Consider the following 11,000-nt stretch of genomic DNA (forward strand, 5'->3'; position numbering starts at 1 on the left):
ACACAGCCAATATATATATACAACCAGACTGTATCTTCAAAGGTGGCATCATCACACAGTCAATCGTGCAGTACTCTCGCAATACAGCAATGGTTCCAACACAAGACAGATCGGACAACAAAAAATGACGAACAAAAACATAGATGGATACTGAACACATGAAGACAATGACACGATACAACCTTTTCATCTAGTAATCTCAACTCCACGATCCGAACACACCCAGAGAATGCAATCGTCGATGTCCAAGAATGAATAGTTTACGTGGCTGACAAGGACACCTCGGCGATCAGTAGTGGGTGAGCATCTATCACGAACGTCGAGGTGACCATGCCAGGCGGAAATCATGGCAACACATAAAAAATGTGTGACCTATACCTTCGTCCTACCAGGGCATCCTCGGGCATAAGCACAACTTCCCCCTTGCATTCTTCTGCCTCATTCTGCCCAGAGTTGCGCTGTGGTCCTTCAAGACTCACCAATCTCAGACTCCACAACAGGCTCGACTTATTTCGTCGTGCTATTTCTCATGAAAGACTGAACGCGACGTGCAACTCTCTCCTTGGAACACCGGCTTCGAACACTATGCAGCAGCGGCATTATTGACAGCCCAGTGCAAGAACTTAGTCAAACGAACTGGCTCTACTATGCGAAGAAAGGAAAGGCAGCCATTACAAACGCCATGACACAAGCAAAGAGAATCAAAATACAAAGCCCAAAAATTTTAAAGTGGAAAAAGTACAAATGTTACATTTGCACGCTTCAAGTTGCGCTTACAAAAGAACTACAGTCCATTCAGAAAAAAATGAACTTCTAGCTTTTGGCCATAAATGGGTCAAACGTTGAGTTTTTTTAGAATTTTTTTCTGCAATCCTCTATGGAATCCTCTTCCAATTATGTTTCTGAAGTTTTTTTCTCCAAAAAGCAAGCCATAACAAGAATAGGATTTCGGCCAGGTTTTGCCCCCAAAGCATTGAATTGGGAAAAACCATAAAAATCCAGGCCGTTTGACCCCGTCTGCAACAGTGCATTGTGAGGTTCGAACCCCAGTTCAGGTACCCTTTTTGGACCCTTTTTCAAATTTCAAATTTCGCAGCACTGCACTGTGTACGATGAAATCACGAAAAATCGCCAAATACGGGAGCTCGCCAGAGCCAGAGCCCATCTTTTTATGAATGGACTGTAGCACGCTTCCCTCGCGTGCCAGCAGTAGGTACCTTTTTCGATGCGCGTGCATGTGGGCCGAGCCACCTTAACGATCTCCGGATTTTTGTGAGTTGGCGAGGTGAAAGTCTAACGAATTCTGTCTCAAAACTGGCAAATACTGTAGTGCCTTGTATTAAAGCCCGTCTCATATAAAAGCCTGTCTTGAATTGCAGCCTGATTCTCAAGATACACTGTCGGCACATAAGCCTGGTTTTAGTGTTGACATACATAGAAATACCTGTCTTGTATAGAAGCCTGTCTCATGTAGAAGCCTGCAAAATTTCACCAAGAAAGTCATAGAAGCCGTGGCTTTTAAACACGACTTTACGGTAACTGCACATGTTCATATCGTTTAGTACATAACGACTTCAAAAGTTAACGATTTTTAAATTCGTTAAATCGTTAGAATTAAATGCCCGTTAACATTACTGGTCTTACAGTAACCCGGTTTTGGGAATGACCACACCTGTTCCCCTCTGGTGTGTTCTTTCAGGGATCTGTCCAACAACAACATCTCCATCATCGTACCGAAAAACCTCAGAAGAATCGGGTTTGCTGTGCTAACAATGTAAGTAGACGAGGAGGTGGTCAGGGTGAGAAGAGAAGTGTTCAGTTTGAGCCTGGGTGGTGTTGTTCAGTGTTTCTCAGACCTTCGCCCCTTTCCAACTCTTCATACTCGTTATTATTTTATAGAAAAGAAAAAGGACCAAGGAACTTGCCAGTTACACCACAATGTCCAATAACACCAGTTACTAAGCAATCAGCTCACCTTCCCCTCCTTATGTTATTTCTATAACTTAGAACCTTCCAAGTTGGAAGGCTGTTGGAGTGCGCATCTCAGATGCGGCAGGCGAAATAGCATGTCATCGTACATTTGAGACCAGCGGGAAGAAGATGACGACGTCCACTAATTTAGTATCTGTGCACACGAATGTGCTGTGTGTGAGACTTTGTGTGTCAGCTATGACATCAAACCCTGTGGTTCCATGCCTACCGTGTAGGTCAGAACCATCCCGCAAGGTTTGAATGACGTAGGTAGAACGATCGCGCTGCGATCCATACCTTTTGAAATTCTGTGCGTAGTATACCTTCCATCATTGAAATTTCGAATTTCTTGCTAAGAGGGGTAGCTTGCAACCTCGATATGGCTTGTTCCAGGTATGCTGTGAAGCGAAACCCTGTTGAAGTAGTGGTGGGGATCTGCCATGCAACTGCTACAACAAAAAAAGTGATTCGATCTGAGAAAGCGTGAGACCGCGAATCTCCGTTGAATATTGCGTATTTCAAGCCTTTTCACGACGAAGATGGAGTTCTTTTTGGAGATGGACGTCGCGGCAAAGGACATGGTTTCCGACTTCTGGCGTCTGGTGAAGCCAGGGATCATTTGTCCAGTCAGGTCGGCAGCCTAACCGTCGGTAAGCTTGTGTTTAGATCCCGTTTTGCTCAATGTGGTGGATCACAAAAAAATTGATATCGCAGAAATTGAACTCTGCATCGTGCGTACGGCATTTTACATTCAGAAAATCGCAAAGTGTCTCTAATTCTCTGTGTGGCCGTCCTATGCAACGAGAAACTCCATTCAGGCTTCTATGTCCTCTGCCTTCTTGATTGAATGTCCACAACAATCGAGGACGGCTTTGCAATGAAAAATACAGCTATACTGGAGCTGAGAAAAAGAAGAAAAAACGTGCTCATGATGGGACTCGAGTACACGCGTACTATTCCAACAGGTTTTATGGATGTCGCTCATAGATGCGTAATTTCGCGTGACGGTGCTAGAGCTGTTAGCCAGTTAGTTGTAGAACATCAGTACCGTCGGTCAATGTGGTGAAATGTTATCGCATGAGCTGATTGTTTACTAACTTGCGGTATTAGTGGACATTATAGCGTAACTTGTAGTTCCTTGGTCCTTTTTTTCTTTTCTATAAATTATTATTCTCGTTGTTGACATACCTGCGGTGAACCGTTTTGGACATTGAACAAATTCATGGTTGGCTCAAGACTCGGTTAGACTGAGTTATCAACATCCGTATCAACATCATCACCCTGCAAAGATCAAAGGTGACTACGGCAAGCCGGGAAACGAAAATAGTAAAATCTTACTGCTCTTCCCCCCCCCCCCCCACCCCATGACTGCTCCCCCACCCTGGCTGCTCCCCCGCCCTGACTCCCCCCCCCCTTACTGCTCCTCCACCCCCTCGACCCGACTGCCACCCCTTACTGCCCCCCCCCCTTACTGCCCCACCCCCCCTAACTGTTCCTCCCCCCCCCCCCCACTTTACTACTCCCCTACTCTGACTGCTCCCCTACCCTGACTGCTCACTGCATAATGCGGTATTTTTCTAATAATCATTCGGAACGTTTCCTCTGTATATGCAGCAATATCTCACGAAACCATCTGGCAGTAATTCCTGCAGACTCCTTTAATTTTACCAGGAGACTAGAAATCCTGTAAGTCATGTAACGTATTTCCGTTGTATAAGCCGCACCCAGATTTTTGCCCAGAAATATAGACATCTACTCTATTGTAAAAGCAGAAGAAGAAAACACAAGGAAACGAGTTATGAAGCAACTATCTACGACTGTAACAAGATAATAATAAGGTGTCAGAAAGTGCGGTAACAGCCTTATTCTCTTGTCAGAGTGGTGCATGGTTGGATCGTAACTCGTTTCATTGCGTTTTCTTCTTCTATTTTACATTTATTACTGGCTCATCCGAGGTAAATCTACTCCATTTATCTCCTTTAGTTTGAGCATTGTAGTATAAGCAATAGCGACTTTCTTTGGGTGAATCTCTGGGGTTAACCCTGTACCGACCACAGAGGCATTGAATTGGTCAAATTTGACCAATTAGACTCCCAAAACCATGCCGGCTGTTATGCGAAGCATCAACCGACGGGGGAATCCCGCGGCTCACACACGGTCAAGACAGGATGCTGGCGCCAGCTGAAACTCGTGGTCGAAAAATAACTGAAATGCGTGCACGGCATCAATACCATAAGTTTCCGTGAAGAGTCATGAGATGCGATTCTGCTTGGACGGTCAGGTCTTTTCGCACTCCCATAAAGTTACTGGCAAGGATGAAGCTGTCCTTTGTGCTGAGACGGACACCAGCAGCCTAAATGCGTCATTTGAACTTACTGAGCGGAAATATCTGGGTGTCTAGCTGCAGAAGACGATATCATTACATTAATGCACCAAGGTGACATTGATGATGGTAGTAGTGGAGAGGAGAAGGAGATCGGTCGACACAGCAGCAGTTGCCCAGAAGAGGAGAATCAGGACATCGACGTCCTGATGACGGCAGCGCCACATGGCATGCACGCAAACTTGCGGAGACATCCAGAAGTGCTTGTGGGAGTGATGCTGCCCTAGATCCTGAGCGGAACAAGCAAATGTAGTCAGTGGTGTCTATGGCCTTCGTTTCCTCACAAATGTCGATTATCGTTCCCCTCACTTGACCGCGGACTCCTGCTCAGCCGAAGAGAGGTTCCCATGACAACGCTGTGGTTTGGCGAGACAAGACTGATACACCGTAAAGCCGCGGATAAAAGCCGGGCTGATAAACATATAAGCCGCCTTCTGCATCAGGCTTTAATGCAAGCCAAGCGTGTATGCAAACCATGCTTATATACACCACTGATATTTTGCCAGGCTTGTATGCACATAGAAGCCAGGCTTCTACGCGCGACACGCATATATCTACCACTGACTACCGGTATGGCGGCAGTTTTACTATGCACCGTACATAGCGCATGCACTCTTGACCTACCAGATCCGCGCTTGCATAGAAGCCAGGCTTCTACGCGCGACAGGCTTATATGCATTTTACCCGTTTGATTTTCAGGCTTCTATCCGCGATGTGCTTGTATGCAAACCCGGCTTTTATCCGCGACTTTACGGTATCCAGGAAAGTAAAACTGAAAGGTTGCAGACTATCAAATAGAGTGCTCAATGTCGACAGGCAGAGCTAGTTCAAACAATACTAAGAGGATTAAAAGAAGTGTTTTACTCCGAGTTTCATGCACTAAACGATCATCAGAAAACAGTAAGGCCGCATTCACGCTACGCAAAAGCAACTGCGCCTGCAAAAGTATGTTGAAGGCGACTTGAAAAAAGTCTGTTCACACACGATATGCGATGCGCGTCGCGTGCTGCACTTTTTACGTTCGCCCTGACGAGTGTGTCATAATATTTCAACTCCACATTTTCTGGCGATCTGAAAACACATCAAATTTTCGTTGATCGTTCTCAATTTACCGTGGTGAAATTGCAAGGAAATCCTTCTTTGCTGACATGGATCGCCATGCCCGTGACAGACGTCGGCGGAGAGTTGCCGCAGCCCTTGCTATTTCTCCTTCCTTTTTTTCCTAGACATAATCTCTTGTAGTGATCGCGGGCCTTCCTTTTCAAATTATCCACCTTGATGTGCACACTCGCCGCAGTGAACATGACAGCCTTGATGCCGAGGTGCTGGAGTAATCATTGAGTTTGGATGCGATCTGACGCTAGTGCCACTTTTCGTTCGCTGGTATTCGCCCCAGAGCTCAATGAGCCCACACTCCAGATCGCCGGTGAACAGAACCTTCGGCATTTTGAAAAATACTCTGGAACCAGTGCAGTGGGAGAAAAATGCAGTTTCATGCTGTCGACTTCTGCTTGAAAGAAAAGTTGCCTTGTACAGGGGTATCGGAGTTGCAGAAACCTTTCAGGTAACTTTTATACTTTTGTGCCAAATTACCTTGGTTGCCAAGGAGAATGGCCTGAAAAATGGTCTATAACGCACTTTTTCAAGTAGTGTGAATGCGGCCTAACTCCAAAAATCCAAGAAAGTAGATTTTCACAGTCAATTTGGTGCTTGGACACATGATTGTTCAGGGAATTTGTAGTTCACTGCATTTAATACTGTTACTTGTGTCACATCCCTGGCTCTCAGTGACCGGACCCAGGAATCACTACGAGCGGCGACTGAATAGACGCGTGGCCTCACGACAAGCCAAACACAACCCAGGGGCCAACCAATATAGCTGGCTTGGTCCAAGTTCAACCCCACACGATCAACAGACAAGGATGTTAGCTTCACCTTGTGAGTAGTATTCAAATCCGAGCTCAAAGTAAACCAAGACAAAGAGCTGAGACCCGAGTCTCGAGTGCCCGACTAGACTGAAGTAAAAGAGAGAATGAGAGCTTCTTTTATAGTGCAATTCAGAGACATGGCGTGATCATGGCTTATAATTGTCGTCAGGGGTGGGGTTATGCCTTTCCGATTACTCTCTTAGTCTTACATCACACGTATGCCACACTCAGAGGACAGATATTACTCTATTCTTACTCCGAAGAGAGTCTCAGGAAGAAGGCAAAACAGCAAGAATGCGTACAATAGTATGCAGGCATGCGCAACCTGCGCAGTCCGTGCACGGTCCGCACACCGACCACTCGGACCCAGCACACACGTGCCAAAAGGGGCACATAGCCTACACATGGGCAGGGACAACATAATGGTATGAGGTAATCCCAGGAAGTAGGAGAACAAGTAAAACAGGAGAATGAGCAGCCAATCAGCAGAATAGCAGAATGCACGTACGGTAATCATTCGCAAAGAAACAGAAAGAACGACGTGGAGAGAAGAAAGACCAAATTGGGACGTGGGGAGCCCGCTCACCCACGTCAGAGTACAATGTGCGTATATGAGGGTCACGTTGGGGAGCCCACTCACCCAACGTGCCATAGTTCAGCGGCTTCTTATGGTAAGTTCTGCTGCACTATTGGTCTTGCTTGCGTGATACTCGGACCTCTTGCGCGGTGACGGTTTTGGCTCTTGCACACGTCTTGTCTCTTCATTTTTACACTTCGCTCTTGCTAGTCTTGGCTCTTTGCACAAAGCACCGAGGCATCGTGGAAACCTATAGAACGTCGTAGTGATGTCGTTTTGCACAAAGCCTAGAGTAACATTTCCAGGAAGTGAAACACTTCCAGGAAACGTACAACGCGAGAACCCACCTAACCAGGTTCCGGCCTTGGTTCACAAGCCATGATGTGTCACGCCAAGAAGGCATGTCACCTACGTGAGGAAGCGCGTGTCGCTCAACCTACATGCTAAGCACGTGGGACAAGACACTGGCCAAATCACGCCGTACTAAAAGGGCGTGACAGCTCAGCACAGAGCTGCTCACTAGGTAGATTCTGCTGTCACAGGACTATCGGGCAGCAGTCGTCATGTTCAGGGATGTGACACTTGTTGTCGGGTTGTTTTAATGTTGATCGTAATGTTCTCTCAGTGCTCTGGCTACTGCAAAGGTTGCCGATATGGGCAGCATTTTCATACTGAAAATGAAAATGAGTAGTCTGATTTGAAAGCTCTTTCAATATTGCGGATCAAATTTTAGTTTGCTCTTTGATATTCCATTGCAATTTTCAGGAATTTAGACCATAACTTCATCTCCAGCATTCACATTACGGCATTCCGATACACTCGAATTCGAAAATTGTAAGTTGCTACTCGTGCAATTTTATTTGAACCCTTTTGACTGCTGATCCCGTACTGTTACCAGGCTCTAGATGACAGCCAGGCTGTGAGCCCGTACTGTTACGAGGCTCTAGATGACAGCCAGGCTCTGAGCCCGTACTATTGCGGGATGAGTGTTTTGATGAGAATTTACAGGACGCACGTACCGTAAGGTCCGCTGCAAACGTCCACCCCAGCGGGTACATACTATCTTCGTCTTTTTCAGGTCAATATAAAGTTGTAGAAAACTGACATGAAGGTCGAATGCGTACGAGAACAACTGTAATGCCTACAAATAGTGCGGGGTCCCATTTCGAAAAAGAGTCGTATTTTAGAAGTTTCGTGGCAAGTAGGAGCTCACACATTTTTTAGAGCTGTTTCTGACTAAGTTGTGGCTGCTGAAGACGATAAAAGTATCGGCAAGTCTGTGCAGTTGTCCGTTTGTTAGATATGGCAATCTTCCGCTGCATACGGAAATTGTACATGTACTCGAACCCAGTCATTCCAAGGTATAGTGGGTTTCTGCATGCAGAGTCCGTCAAGAAGCATTTTGACGTTTGAAGAAAAGCTTGCTCTAGAGTGTTTTAGAGCCGAATCAGGCGGGCAGACCCGAAGCGGAACAGGCACGATCTGAGCAAGTGTATGGTGTGCCAAGATTATAAACCTGACGCGACGAACAGGCGCTTGGCCGAGAAATTTACTCAGTGCGCCACATACGAGGCAGGGTTTAGTCTGCTCGTACACGCAGCCACGCTAGAATATTGAACGAACTTGAAAATCAGGATGGTATAGCGAATGAGATCAAGTATCACCGTAGCTGTTTTTCACTCTACGTAAACAAGAAGTCTCTGAAACGTCTTGCTAATCATGCAGTGGATTCTGATCTGGCCCAGAATGGCGATGTGTAGGCGCAGGCATTCATGAAATTGTGTGAGTGGATTGAAATTAGTGTCCTGACTCAGAGTAACTCCGCAACAGAGTTCACATTGACAGCGCCATGTCTTGGAACATCCAGATGGATAGGTGCGTTGCCCGCCTCAACAAGAAAGTTGGTGTTCTGTGGCGGATGTGCCGCTGCCTCAGCATGCAAAGCCGCATCCAATACTTCAAGTCTGTGATCATGCCCGATTTCTCGTATGGCTCCAATGCCTTCTCAGCATCGCTGGCGGGTAAGCACCTGGACCGTCTCCAAGTTCTGCAGAATCGTGCGGCTCGAGCTGTGTACGGATGCTCGCCGCGCACCTCTGCCAGAAACCTGCTCGTCCAACTCGGCGCCTACCGTGTTCGGGAGATCTTCATCCAGAAGCTCATCTTCCTGGTTTGGCGCTGCCGCTACTCCCGTGCTAGCCCTACACTGCAAGTGCTGTTGCTACCAACCAGTGGCGCTCCTACTCGGCTGCAATTATCTATGGGTCTAAGACCACCGCCAACCCGCACTGAGCTGGGTAAGGGTTGTCTACTGTTCCAAGGAGCTAGGCTCTGGAATTCGTTGCCCAGCGAGGTACGGGCCATACCGCATGCGGCCCACTGATTTCGCACTGTGCTGCTGTTCCACACAGCATGAACCTTTGAGGTCAGACGGATCACTATCGCCATATTTTCATTATGTATGTACAAAGACAAGTAGGGATTGATGAGGAGAGAAATGGGGAAAATCAACTGCAATGTGGCAGAATTCCGTTGATTGCATAAGCATGGTCAGCTGTAAATTTCCTGAGGGCAGCTTTGAACTTATAGAGCGAGGCTTCCGATGTTAGACTGGAGGGTAAACAGTTCCATAGAATAGCAGTTCGGAACATGAAGAGAGACTTAGACAATGATTTAAATTTGGGAAGAATGATTTTATTTGGTCGTCGCTCACTATTCGTAATCTTGAAATGGAAATCAGCAAGGTAATCACGATGATGGAAAACATATCTGTGAAAAGTAGTGAGACTGATGATTTGACGACGATAGGCTAGTGACTCTAGGGAGCATTTAGAATTTAAGACAGATTTGGAAGAAGTGTAATCAAATGCAATTTTTTTCTTTTTCAGTAGAGCTCTAGCAAACCTTGCCTGTAATTGATCAAGAGTGGTCATGGGTTTCTTATTAGATCCAAACGACCACACCGTACAGCTATATTCGATCACAGGTCTTACGAACTCTTTGTACAGTATGATCATTGCCGAAGGTGTAAGTTGCTGGGACATTATTGACAGTAGGTGCACTCGATATCTGAATTTCGAAGTTATTGAGGCGACATGTTTGCGGAAATCCAGGTTGTCGGTCAAGGTGATGCCAAGATGTTGCAGTTCGGAAACCACCGTTAATGGCTCATTGTACATTTGGTATTGGATTCCTGCAGTAGGTGTATCATTGATAGCTCTATGGCACAGCACGGATGTCTTGCTTGCTGAGAATTCACCTCCATTGTTCCTGCCCCATGTTTGACATGCATCGAGATCAGACTGCATGTTCGCTCTACTGGCGAGGGTGTCTTCAGGTTTGTAAGCCAGTAGGAGGGTGTCATCATCTGCAAATGGATATTGTGTGCCATGTTGCATAGCGTTGGGCAGGACATTTATATAGACGGTAGGAATAGGAGTGGTGAAAGGTGGGAACCTTGAGGCACTCCGCAGTTGATGTTCCGCTTCTTCGATTTAGTGCTATGTACCTTCACTTCAATTTGTCGATCCCCTAAGAAGCTCTTCAGCCATTTTACTGAAGAAGCTGTAGCAATCTTACCGAATTTCTTTAGGAGTATAGAGTGGTCGACCCGGTCGAATGCTTTCCTGAAATCTAGAGATATCAGGTCAAAATTAGTGCCATTATCAATATTTACAGCCATTGATTGGGTTAGCAAGATAAGTTGGTCCGTTACAGACTTGTTGCGTACATATGCGAATTGACCTTTAAAAATTACACCATGGGTCATCAAGTATCGAAGTAGACGTTCCGAGAGAATCTTTTCCATTAGTTTTGCTATGTATGGGGATATAGGCCTGTAATTGGTAGGCTCTTTGGCACAACCTCTATTCTTGTACACCGGTATTACGGTGGATGATTTCCAGGAGGACGGGAACACACCATCATCAAGGCTGTAGTTGAACAATACTGATAGTGATTGGGAAAGGATGTCTGCGAATTGCTTTAGTATACGGTTTGTCAGGTTGATGTCTGATGATGATTTATGTTGTCGCAGCCTCCTTGCTGCACCGAAGACTTCAATAGGGCGTATCTTTCCGAATCCAAATTTGTTTCCATCGACGTCGGCTTCATTGATTGTCATACTAGTTGCTGCAGTATT

At 46.1% G+C, this 11,000-nt stretch overlaps 1 long non-coding RNA gene across 1 annotated transcript; it reads left to right on the forward strand.

The window, feature by feature from the left end:
* The first annotated feature begins 1,699 nt into the window (after positions 1-1,699).
* On the forward strand, positions 1,700-7,693 carry LOC135830696 (uncharacterized). The gene is made up of 3 exons (XR_010556092.1): positions 1,700-1,774; positions 3,586-3,657; positions 7,625-7,693. It is a non-coding gene; the product is annotated as an uncharacterized LOC135830696 (long non-coding RNA).
* The last annotated feature ends 3,307 nt before the right edge of the window (positions 7,694-11,000 follow it).

This window comes from Sycon ciliatum, unplaced genomic scaffold (genome assembly GCF_964019385.1).
Source record: "Sycon ciliatum unplaced genomic scaffold, ocSycCili1.1 SCAFFOLD_2526, whole genome shotgun sequence".
NCBI lineage: Eukaryota > Metazoa > Porifera > Calcarea > Leucosolenida > Sycettidae > Sycon > Sycon ciliatum.